Source organism: Vicia villosa, linkage group LG3 (assembly GCF_029867415.1).
Source record: "Vicia villosa cultivar HV-30 ecotype Madison, WI linkage group LG3, Vvil1.0, whole genome shotgun sequence".
In the NCBI taxonomy this organism is placed as follows: Eukaryota; Viridiplantae; Streptophyta; class Magnoliopsida; order Fabales; family Fabaceae; genus Vicia; species Vicia villosa.
The window spans coordinates 91,681,706-91,694,504 of record NC_081182.1 but is presented as its reverse complement, the minus strand read 5'-3'; the positions used below and the strand labels follow the sequence as shown (position 1 = coordinate 91,694,504).

Below are 12,799 nucleotides of genomic sequence, written 5' to 3'. Positions count from 1 at the left end.
TGCTTCTGCCCAGAAATGCTTAGCCATATTGGTTTCATTGATCATGGTTCTGGCCATTTCTTGCAGAGTCCTATTCTTTCGTTCTACAACCCCATTTTGCTGTGGAGTTCTAGGACAAGAGAAATCATGGGCAATACCATTTTCTTTGAAGAATTCTTCAAAGGATCTGTTCTCAAATTCACCACCATGATCACTTCTGACCTTTATGATTTTACACTCTTTTTCAGATTGAATCTGAGTGCAGAAATCAAAGAACACTGAATGAGTCTCATCCTTGTGTTTCAAGAATTTTACCCATGTCCAGCGGCTATAATCATCTACGATGACTAATCCATATTTCTTTCCTCTGACAGATGCTGTTTTGACTGGTCCAAACAGATCAATGTGCAAGAGTTCTAATGGCCTTGAGGTAGAAACAACATTCTTAGACTTGAATGCAGGTTTGGAGAACTTGCCCTTCTGACATGCTTCACAAAGAGCATCTGATTTGAATTTCAGATTAGGGAGTCCTCTGACCAGATCCAGTTTGTTAATCTGAGAAATCTTTCTCAAACTAACATGACCTAATCTTCTGTGCCAGACCCACTGCTCTTCAGAAACAGACATAAGACAAGTCACCTTCTGACTCATAAGATCTTGCAGATCTGTCTTATAAATGTTGTTCTTCCTCTTGCCTGAAAATAGGATTGAGCCATCCTTCTGATTTACAGCCTTGCAAGACTCTTGATTAAAGATTATATCATAACCATTGTCACTTAATTGACTGATAGATAAGAGGTTATGAGTTAATCCTTCTACAAGAAGTACATTAGAAATGGAAGGAGAGTTACCAGACTTTATAGTTCCAGAGCCAATTATCTTGCCCTTCTGATCTCCTCCGAACTTGACTTCTCCTCCAGACTTAAGCACCAGGTCTTGGAACATAGACCTTCTTCCTGTCATGTGTCGCGAGCATCCAGAGTCCAGGTACCATGACATGTTGTGCTTTGTTCTTCTTGCAGCCAAGGATATCTGCAATAGGAATAATCTTATCCTTTGGTACCCACATCTTCTTGGGTCCTTTCTTGTTAGATTTTCTCAAGTTCTGATTGAACTTGGGTTTAACATTGTAAGCAATAGAAGGAACAGCATGATAATTTTTAATATGAGTTTCATGATATTTCCTAGGTTGTGTCACATGCTTCTTGGTGTGTGTTATGTGAAAACTTTGTGCATGTGAAGTGTGCCTAATATCATGGGAGTGGCCATACTTGAACTGATCATACAATGGCTTGTATGTGATTTTCATTTCATCAACAGGTTCAAGTTTGTATGGGGTTTCACCCTCATAACCAATGCCAACTCTTTTGTTTCCAGATACGGCATATATCATAGAAGCTAGCTGACTTCTGCCAATACTTCTAGATAAGAACTTCTTGAAACTTAAATCATATTCTTTCAGAATATGGTTTAGACTGGGAGTGGATTTTTCTGAATTAGAAGGAGATCCAACATCATTGGATAATTTTAAAAGTTTATCTTTCAATTCAGAATTTTCCAATTCAAGCCTCTTTGTTTCAAATTCAAATTGCTTTTTTAGCTTTTTGTATTTGAGACTAATCTGAGACTTGAGTTCCAGTAGTTCAGTTAGACCGGAAACTAACTCATCTCTAGTAAGTTCAGAAAATACCTCTTCAGAATCTGATTCTGATGTAGATTCTGATCCGTCATCTTCTGTCGCCATCAGCGCACAGTTAGCCTGCTCATCTTCTGAATCATCTTCTGACTCATCCCAGGTTGCCATAAGACCTTTCTTCTTATGAAACTTTTTCTTGGGACTTTCCTTCTGAAGATTTGGACATTCATTCTTGTAGTGTCCAGGCTCATTGCATTCATAGCACATGACCTTCTTCTTGTCAAATCTTCTGTCATCAGAAGATTCTCCACGTTCAAATCTCTTTGAACTTCTGAAGCCTCTGAACTTCCTTTGCTTGCTCTTCCAGAGTTGATTTACCCTTCTGGAAATCATGGACAGTTCATCTTCTTCTTCAGATTCTGATTCTTCAGGATCTTCTTCTCTAGCCTGAAAAGCGTTAGTGCATTTCTTGATATTTGATTTTAATGCAATAGACTTACCTTTCTTTTGAGGCTCATTTGCGTCCAGCTCTATTTCATGACTCCTCAAGGCACTGATAAGCTCTTCCAGAGAAACTTCATTCAGATTCTTTGCAATCTTGAATGCAGTCACCATAGGACCCCATCTTCTGGGTAAGCTTCTGATGATCTTCTTTACATGATCAGCCTTGGTGTATCCTTTGTCAAGAACTCTCAATCCAGCAGTAAGAGTTTGAAATCTTGAAAACATCTTTTCAATGTCTTCATCATCCTCCATCTTGAAGGCTTCATACTTCTGGATTAAAGCTAGAGCTTTGGTCTCCTTGACTTGAGCGTTTCCTTCATGAGTCATTTTCAAAGACTCATATATGTCATAGGCCGTTTCCCTGTTAGATATCTTCTCATACTCAGCATGAGAGATAGCATTCAGCAAAACAGTTCTGCATTTATGATGATTCCTGAAAAGCTTCTTCTGATCATCATTCATTTCTTGCCTAGACAGCTTTACGCCACTAGCATTTACTGGATGTTTGTAACCATCCATCAGAAGATCCCATAGATCACCATCTAGACCCAGAAAGTAACTTTCCAGTTTATCTTTCCAGTATTCAAAGTTTTCACCATCAAATACCGGCGGTCTAGTATAACCATTGTTACCGTTGTATTGCTCAGCAGAGCCAGATGTAGATGCAGGTGTAGGTGTAGACTTTTCACTTTCATCAACCATCTTTTACTGAAGCGTTTTTCTCTTCCTGAATCTTTTCTAAACACGGTTAAGTGCTTGCACCTTAGAACCGGCGCTCTGATACCAATTGAAGGATAGAAAAACACTTAGAAAGGGGGGGATTGAATAAGTGTGACTTTAAATCTTGGACGATAAAAATAAACTGCACAATTATTTTTATCCTGGTTCGCTGTTAACGAAGCTACTCCAGTCCACCCCCGCAGAGATGATTTACCTCAACCTGAGGATTTAATCCACTAATCGCACGGATTACAATGGTTTTCCACTTAGTCCGCAACTAAGTCTTCCAGAGTCTTCTGATCACACACTGATCACTCCAGGAACAACTGCTTAGATACCCTCTAAGACTTTTCTAGAGTCTACTGATCAACACGATCACTCTAGGCTTAGTTCACTCCTAAGACTTCCCTAGAGTATTCTGATCAACCTGATCACTCTAGTTACAAACTGCTCAGCCAACTGCCAAGACTTCCTAGAGTATACTGATCACACGATCACTCTAGTTCCTTACAACTTAATGTAATTCTAAGAGTATTACAAATGCTTCTTAAAAGCGATAATCACAACTGTGATATTTCTCTTAACGTTTAAGCTTAATCTCACTAAAATATTACAACAGCAATGTAGTGAGCTTTGATGAAGATGAAGATTCTGAGTTTTGATTTGAACAGAGTTTCAGCAAGTTTGATATAAGTTGTTTTGGTGCAGAATCGTTAACCTTGCTTCTCATCAGAACTTCATATTTATAGGCGTTGAGAAGGTGACCGTTGAGTGCATTTAATGCTTTGCGTGTTCCGTACAGCATTGCATTTAATGTTATACGCTTTTGTCAACTACCTCGAGCCTTGTTCACGCTGTGTCTACTGACGTTGCCTTTAGTAGCTTTAACGTTCCTTTTGTCAGTCAGCGTAGTCTGCCACCTGTACTTTCTTCTGATCTGATGTTTGTGAATATAACGTTTGAATATCATCAGAGTCAAACAGCTTGGTGCATAGCATCTTCTGATCTTCTGATCTTGAAGTGCTTCTGAGCGTGATACCATCTTCTGATCTTCAGTGCTTCTGATCTCATGTTCTTCTGATGCTTCCATAGACCCATGTTCTGATTCTGCTTCGACCATCTTCTGATGTCTTGCCAGACCATGTTCTGATGTTGCATGCTGAACCATTTGAGACACAACTTCTGAGCGCTGAATTATGCGTACTCTTTATATATTTCCTGAAAGGGAAATTGCATTGGATTAGAGTACCATATTATCTTAAGCAAAATTCATATTATTGTTATCATCAAAACTAAGATAATTGATAAGAACAAATCTTGTTCTAACAAGTTTTACCCACTATGGGACCATTATACTTCAGTCCACGTCTGGTCTTCAAGTTCCCACTAGTGTGCTTACGTGTCACCCATGATTTTCCCTATTTACAACCCATATTCAGTTATAACCACTTCAAACTTCCCTACAAACTTCTGAGAAAAACATTCCAATGTGCTGTCGATGTTGCTTGCAAAGGTCTTTTGAACTTGTAAAAATACTAAGGCTTTAACATTTGTGGATCGGTCGACTGGCATGTTGGGTGTAGTGGAGGTTTTGTCGACTGCAATTTTCAAGATTTTGGACATGTTTCAAGATAATCCTAATCTTGTGTATATATTAATGAGATTCCTCCAAACCATGTTTCTTTTCGTCGACACTGTGATAGATGCTTTGTCGATGCTTTGTCATCAATATTCTTTAAATCATTTCATTAATGACAACATTTTATTAATGTCTTATAATCCGGCAATGTCTTTTCATTTTGACATTCTTTGTTGACTTTCTCCATGCTAAAAATCCAAGTGTAATAGATGCCCCAAAAAAAGTCACTTTCGTCAAACATCTGAAGGGAGAAAAGTGATATTTTTTGTAACCACTTTGTCACTATTTCCCATGTTCTGCACACCTGATTTGAGTCACGCTTTCTGTCAGTCATCATGACTAACTTTTTACCAAAACGTCAAGTCTCAAAATGTGTAACCAACAATCCATCATTACCCGTATTTCCAAGGGCATTTAATAGCCCTAACAATGGAATTAAAATTTTAATTTAGTTAACATTACTTTCCACAAGTTGAGGCTATTTGTAACACCCCAATTTTATTTACTAGTTATTTTATTAGTTATTTATTTTATTAATTATTATATGATATAATAATAAATTAATTGTGTGATTTTGTGAATATATGTGTTATATGTGTGTTGGGTCATTGAGTGTGAAAATAATAGAAATGAGTAATTGAGTCTAATAATAATATTAGGAAGAGTGAATGTGATCCGCTGTCCCGCGCGGGTCAAAAACGAGTTGTTTAATATAAAAGCAGTACAACGACAGTTGACTCGAAATATCGTTCTCAAAAGGATTCTTGATTTTTATTAACTAAAAGCTAAATCGATTTAGGGGGGTTGGTTTGGTCGGAAAAAAAATGATTATCAAAAGTGATTCTGAAAATAAGTTGTTTTGAAATAAGTGATTATAACAGGTTAATCTACCGGTTCTACTTCCAACTTATCATTGATTATTACAATTTCAATTCCCTAAGCGGTACCAATTCCTATTCGATTGCAATATTGATGAAACAAGCGTCGACAATACTACACGAGTTATGTTCCTAATCACCGAATTAAGCAAACGGTTCACCGAATTAAGCAAACGGTTATCGATAGCGCGAATTAACGAATAAGCTAAGTTTAAACGCGATTAAAGTAAGGAACATGCATCAATCGAATTAAATCCAATATATTCTATAAGAACGAATTAAGCAAACGAAATCATATAACAAATTGGAAAGGAACTGAATTAAATTGAAAGTAATAATAACCTCAAAGTTTTGTGGAATTCGAATTCGGCAGATTAGCCCTTAGGATTAGTTCTCCATTACAGGATCGTACAAAAGCTTCAAAAATTTCGTGAATGGCAGATGGATTGCTACAGTACCGCGGCTGCTAACCTAAGGGACAATAGCACAACCCGTTTTACAATCCAACTGGGTCAAACAGACGACCCAGACCCAAAACTAATTGACCCGAAACTTAACTAAAACTAGTGCTGCAACTTCAACGAATTTTCTGGCCCTTCTACAGTCCGATTCTGACTTCGACTCCAACATAAGAATTGTAGCTCTTTCTCTTAGCTTTCCGTCGATTATTAGAACGCCTCAATCGGACTCCTGGAACTTCAGTTATGATCGTTTCCGTGCAGACTACTAAAGCTGAAAAATAAATACGAAAATCAAATAACAATAAAAATAAATAAAAATATAAAAACATAATAAAATAGAAAAAATAAACAAACCAAACCATAGAAATGCCTAAGTACAAACATAAAGGAATGTGCATCAAAATGCACTGATCAGGGGTATGTGTTAGTAATCCCACTAGTGAATTTGTGTTAGTAAGGGTTTTGATAAAATAAAAGAAATAGAAATTAGAAAGAGAAGTGAAGAAAATTAAGAGGAGAGGAAAAGAGGAGAAAGAAGAGAAAGGGAAAAGAACAAGAGAGAACCATAAAAGAAGATCTACATCAAAGGTAATGATGGGTTTTCATTTGATTATGGGAGTATGTAATGTATGTAATCGATAGCAAACATGAATTAGGATTTGGGATTTCAATTTCTAGGTTTTGATATGCTTAGGTTTTGATTTAGAATTCATGAGATTGATGTTTGAATCATATTTTTATGTTGGTAATTGATATTACATGATGGGTATATGTTATAATGATTTTAATTCATGAAATATGGATGTTTGAATGAGTTTTGAGGATGAAATTTGTGGGAACCCAAGACTGTCAGAAGCAGGATTTTTTTTGGTTTTTCGCAAGGGCGCTTAGTGGGCTATATCATGTTTAGCGGGGTATGGAATGAAAACTTTTATATTTTCATGAACTAAACTTGATCTTCTATTCTATTGATTTATCATTATTTATTTTGTATATGTATGTTGGGAATTACAATTGGTTGAGAATAACATTGTTGAGCATTGTTTACTATATGTTAATTATAATGTGTTGAATTGGTGAATGCTATGAAGGTGTTTCGTATGTGAATGATGGCATGATATATGTATGTTGTGCAAAAGGTGAGATAAATCATATGTGATGAATTATGTGATATATGCTTGTATAATTAAGATTTGAAGATATCTTAATTGCATATCATTGTTGGTATTTGCACATGCATCATTTGTTGTTAAGAGGCAATGTTTGTTAGTTTCGTGGAAGCTAATGACTTGTCCCAAACCTTAGATATGAGTTTGAAGCTTAGGGTACATGCTTATTTTTCGTGGTTATTTGTCTTAGAGATGGACCCGGAGAAACCGGTAAGGATAACAATTGGTACCACATGCATATTGCATAAAGTTGCATTTCAGTCACATGTGTCGATGTGAAATGTATGTTTGGTGTGCTTTATGTAATATTTGTTTGAATGATACATTTATGGTATTTATGATTGATTACTTTGGTATCTTGAATTGTTGAGCTATATTGTATATGTAAACATGTGAATTGTGTTAAAAAGTGTTGAATACATGAATGTTTGAAGTGTGTTGAATTATATTGATGTATGTATGTTATGCATTACTTATTATTATGTATTTCTATAGAATTCTCACCCTTCTTTTGAAATGATATTTTGTACGACATCGCTCCGGTATAGAGGAGTAATGATGTTTTGGCTCGAGAGGATTAGTCGGAGGAGTAATGCTTAGTTTATCCTTGTGTAACACGGCGAAACGTTCAAACTCATGTTTGTTTTGAGAGATGTTTGTTATATTCTCTTTTATATTATGATGTATTGAGATTATGTGATGGTTGGCCTTTGGTTCCTAATATTTTAATACATCGTTTTCTATTATGAGATTCAATTATTGGTATCGTTTGAAAAGATAATTATTCCGATGTGATATGCATATATGTTAATATATGGAACATAAATTTAAATGCGTGTTATGAGCATGACCAAGTGTATTTTTGTTGGTTTTGAAATACACGTGATACACTCTTTTGATATGCATGCTAATTTACTCTGATTATGCCATATATTTTCTGTGGGGTTTAACGGGTGTTACACCGTTCATTGACTTTGAACATGCCACTTATCCACGATTTTGGGAGAAAACTTTTTGCCATCTTTTCTCTTTCTATTTAAACCCTTTTCCTCTCTCACTTTCATTTTCTTCCTTCATTCTCATTTATAAAATAACTAGCGTGAAAAACGTTAACAGTGTCACCCATCATTTTCTTACTAATTCCAACTCCTCTCTTTCTTAGACATTCCCGATCTACAACGACACCTAAACACACAGTCCAAGGACATCCTCCTTTTGCCACTAGTATTGATGAACCAACTTGTGTCAATGACCAAATGTATGTCCCATAACCTCTAATTGAATATGCATGTAGGAGACCTTGGTACGCAAACAAATGGTTCCTTACTCTGTTGCAGGTACTACTCTCGCTTTCATGGGTCCTACCCCCAAAGTCATTGTACCACCATCTTATTTTCAGGTTTTTTCCCCAGCTGCCATGGACAAAATCTTAGGTCATCAAAAAGTCTTCCTTAGACTTATGCTTTTCGAAAAAAAGGTTTTTCGTTCTCCCCCATCGAGGCTGTTGAATTAGCTTATATTCAATGGCTGAATATGGTAGAAGAGAATAAGAGACTTGGGTGTGAAGAGCGGGGAATTTTCGACCTCATCCAACTATTAAGGGTAGGCCCCAAATACAATAATGTTATTCTCCTCGTTGCTGCGTGTTTCTGGGAGGCTTCAACGAACACGTTCCACTTTACCCGTGGGATGTTGAGTCCCACCCTCTTTGATTTAACTATTATAGCGGATGTATGACCAACTGGGGTGGATTATGAGCCTGCAAAGAATGATTCTGGTTTCAAATTTTCCAACAGTACCTACGCCCCCTTTATTGAGGAACACTGTGGCTCTGGTGACAATGTTGAGGCATGTGAGCATATAACATTTTTTACATATTGGCTCTGTCATTATGTCTTATTTCCTCGTGAGGTCTAGATCCCAAAGATGTATGTATTTCTAGCCATCCGAATTCCTGACCAGAAGGATGTTTGCCTTCGCAAAATGATCCTTGCGGACCTTTATGAGCCGTTGGGACACGCATCCAACGACCTTGTTTGTGGAAGCCAACTCGGTAACTTTTATCTATGAGGCCATATCTGGTTATTACAGGTGTGGCTTAACGTCACTTTGTCCATGCTCTGGATGTCAAAATCCATCATAGCATTGAAGTAGGTATTGAGGATACACAACTCGCTCAATTTACCCATAACGATGGTAAGACAATGTCGAAAGAGGTATTCGAGGAATACTTTTATATGTTTTACCATTGTACAACTTTTGATCTAGCTATGGAACCGTTTTCCACTTGACAGCATGACCCGACATGGTTTCGAAATCCATCTCCTCACCCTACCGATGGAAAGGAAAGGGCTATCCATGGCGTCCTTCTGGAATGTTTTTGTCTTACGGCTCCGTGGACGAAACTTCCCACAAAGAAACCATGGATAAGTCTTGGCGCGTACCAACCTAACTTGGTGGCTAGGCAATTTGTCCATAGTCAATTGCTTCCTAAACCTCTGGTCCGTGAACTACATGGCTTATTTGTCTCCACTAATGAAACAAAGGAGACTATGACAGGTTGTATTAAACTCTTTAGGATAAGCCCCTCTATCTACCCTCTTTCAAGTACTCTCTCTTTCTGCCGCACAAAAGAGTTTGAAGACTGGTGGAGTTGTTATTACAACAAGGTGGCATCCCATCATCGTATGTCAAAACGCATATCTAAGGCTTTTGCCTTTCAAATGGAAAAAGGAAAAAAGCAAGTCAAGGTATCCCTTCTCGACTGATTCCTCAATCCTTAGACATTATTCTTGGTCATGGCATCTGACTTGTGCCCTTCTGGTGTGTTTTCATGTACATTTGAACCTCCAAAAGTTATTCGTCAAAGAGCCACCGCTTTTTGAAAAGGTTATAAAATTACTCAAAGAGCTTCATAGGTAAGGTCGTGGTTCATATTTCCTTTTTAGATACTTGTTTATACTTGTATGACATTCGATTGTGTTTGCCCCCTTATCGTTAGACGAAGCCTACAGACTTATCTAGTGCTGTCACTTCCAGACAGCCAGATGTAGGACAAACAAACCTCAACCTCTCACCTAGTTGGGAAACTCTGGTTTGTACCACTTTTAGTTTTCTTTTCATGTCTAACCTTATACCTAGGTCTGACATTTGATGTTTGCATTAGTCCTCGCAAAAAGAGTCAAAATTCTATAATGATGACGAAGCCTTAAGTTCTCTAACCCTTCTAAGAAATATAAAGTCCCGACAACAACAAGGCCTACAACACCCGAACCTCCTCAAGATAACACTATGTCAAAGTCTTCTAGTCATTGAAGAAGAAAAGTAAGAAGAGGCTTAGGTAGGGGTGGAAATAGGCCAGGTCGATAACAGGGGCCTATAGGCCAGCCTATATAGGCTCAGGCCAGGCCATACATTATTTTTAAATAGAAAAGGCTTAGGCTTTTTTATAAGCCTATTTAGTTAAAAAGGCTAGGCCTCAGACCCTAAAAAAAGCGTTTTAAGATCAAAATACCTGATGAACATTGTTCTCTTGAAGAACTTGTAAAAATAAGATCAAAATACCTGATGAACATTGTTCTCATAAGTTCTTTTAGTTAGATAGTCTATTTAAGCATTATTTTAATTGCTTATTTACACATGTCTAAAACAAATAGGCTTTTATGTAGACTAACAGGCTAACCAGGCCTTCGAAAAGGCCAGACTCAGGCCAAAAAAATTAGCCTACGACAGGCTACAGGCCAGACTTAGGCTTGAGTCCTTCGTTTCCCTTGACATTGCAGAGGCTGGGGATGTTGAGCATGCTAACCTAAGGAAAAAGAAAAAGACCAAAAGTGTTCCCACTAAGTCTGTTCCAAGTCCCGACCTTATGGCATAGTCCATTTTTCTCACATCTTATGTTTTAGTTCAAGCCATGACGTATTTGTTTCTTCATGAAAGCTCTAGGTAATCAACCTTAGAGGTGCTCAAAGTTCAGGTAATTCTCGTTAAACTGCTTTTCCTCTAATGACCTCTCTACCATCTATTACACTACTCTTGAGATGGCCGATTTGATGTCAACCCAGGATAAGGATTATATGGTCAACATGTGCCAGATTTTGCTGGAAAAAACTTGGTGGTGATCACAGAAGTTGAGACATTGGTAGATGAGCTTGCACCCAAAAATCTAGATGGCCCCAACTAGAATCCATTGCTTTCTTCCCAAGTTCTGCTAGAACATACACCGTCATCGCCGAATATTAGCTCACAGCCCAAGATTTCTAAGAATAACTAACCATGCAACCATCCAAGTAAGAAGAGGATCGAGCCGAGTAACCCGCCCTTGTATTTTGCAATTTGTGGCTGTGGTGCAGGAATCAGGTCTTTTCATTTAATAACCCTAAATCCAATGTTTATCCTTGGCCTGGATTGTATGAATGATGTTACTGTTTTTTCTCTATAAACCTTGTTTGCTTGTTATTGATAAGAAAAAATCAAGTTGCTACCAAGTGGTTTGGTGGAGGAGTTTACTCTAGTCTCTAGGCTGTTAAGAGAGTTTCTTAGTCTTGGATCATGTTATTGGCTAGTAAAATTTAGACTTGGCTTGAATATAGTTCTGGAGTGTAATCGTTTTTAGAATTGGGTAAGATCCGTCTGATGCAAGCCTTAATTTGTAAGGCGTCAACTGTAATTCTAGCATGCCAAAGTATTTCCTTTATTTTAATATCATTTTGCTTCTCCAAAAAAATGACATATAAGCATATTGCTACATACTTTATCAAGCTTAAATACTTGGAAGAAATTTCAAGAACTGTATGTCATACAGGAAAAATCTTCAATTCTTATAAAACATTGACTTCAAATTATAGTTTAATCAAATCTAAAATTAGAATTGGTATTCAAGCAATCACTTTTAGCATTAAGACCGGCAAGCCGTTCCATTTACATCAAATACGTAGGACTCTAATGATTGTAAATTAATAAACACAGAAATGGATAAACCATTACATTAATAAAAAAACTTGTCAAGAACAAGTTAAGATTATGATTGCTGTAAAATGCAACAACTGATGAAAGGGTCATTTGACCAATCCAAGGCTAAATAGAGCAGGTTAATAAAAACAGAAAATACTAGAACTCAATAGAACAGGTTAACTTAATATAACAAATTGTAGGAAGATCTGAACGCATAAGCCTTGAATGACAGATGCAGAAAAACTTCAGTTCCAATTAGTATCGGCAACGTACAGCACTGAAATCGCTATTGAATAAGCAAATCAGAGACTCTAAATTGTTGCCTAAATGCTATATCAGCAATCAAAACAGAAAAAAGTTAGGTACAAAAGGCCTCAGATTTAAGAATTGGTGTATCGATCAGAGAAGTCTAAAAGAACTCTCAGATGGTACGGACAATATTCATACATCACAGGCAAAATTGAAAAATAAGAAATAAAAATGTAGGTCGTTACCAGGCCCTCAAATCAAGTCAGGAATCAGAGAGAGCAGACATGCGGACCTAACGAGATCAATTTGCGTGCACACTACCATGGTTCCATCATTCTTTAAATCCAGACCATCGGCTTATTGTGCACGCATCCATCAACGGTTCATAATCAAGTAAAACGCAGCAAATTAAACAAGAAAAAGAAAATATAGAGAAGTATTCACTTCGTAAAACTTATAAACAGCATAAAGAATATTAAATCGTGTTGAAGGTGTGAGAAGCTGCAGAGCTGCTGTGTACAAGTTGTTAAGTTGAGACGGTGTATTTATAAACGGAAGTGAGTATTCTAGGGTTTGCCGATTCTTATGGCTATTGAATGGGTCACAAGCCA

At 37.1% G+C, this 12,799-nt stretch overlaps 2 non-coding genes across 2 annotated transcripts; both read right to left on the bottom strand.

Annotated features, from left to right (window-relative positions):
• Positions 1-12,308: 12,308 nt before the first annotated feature.
• On the bottom strand, positions 12,309-12,396 carry LOC131593875 (small nucleolar RNA snoR117). The gene has a single exon (XR_009281251.1). It is a non-coding gene; the product is annotated as a small nucleolar RNA snoR117 (small nucleolar RNA).
• A 21-nt stretch (positions 12,397-12,417) lies between these two features.
• Positions 12,418-12,525, bottom strand: LOC131593859 (small nucleolar RNA snoR100). Its single transcript, XR_009281236.1, has one exon. It is a non-coding gene; the product is annotated as a small nucleolar RNA snoR100 (small nucleolar RNA).
• Between the last annotated feature and the right edge of the window lie 274 nt (positions 12,526-12,799).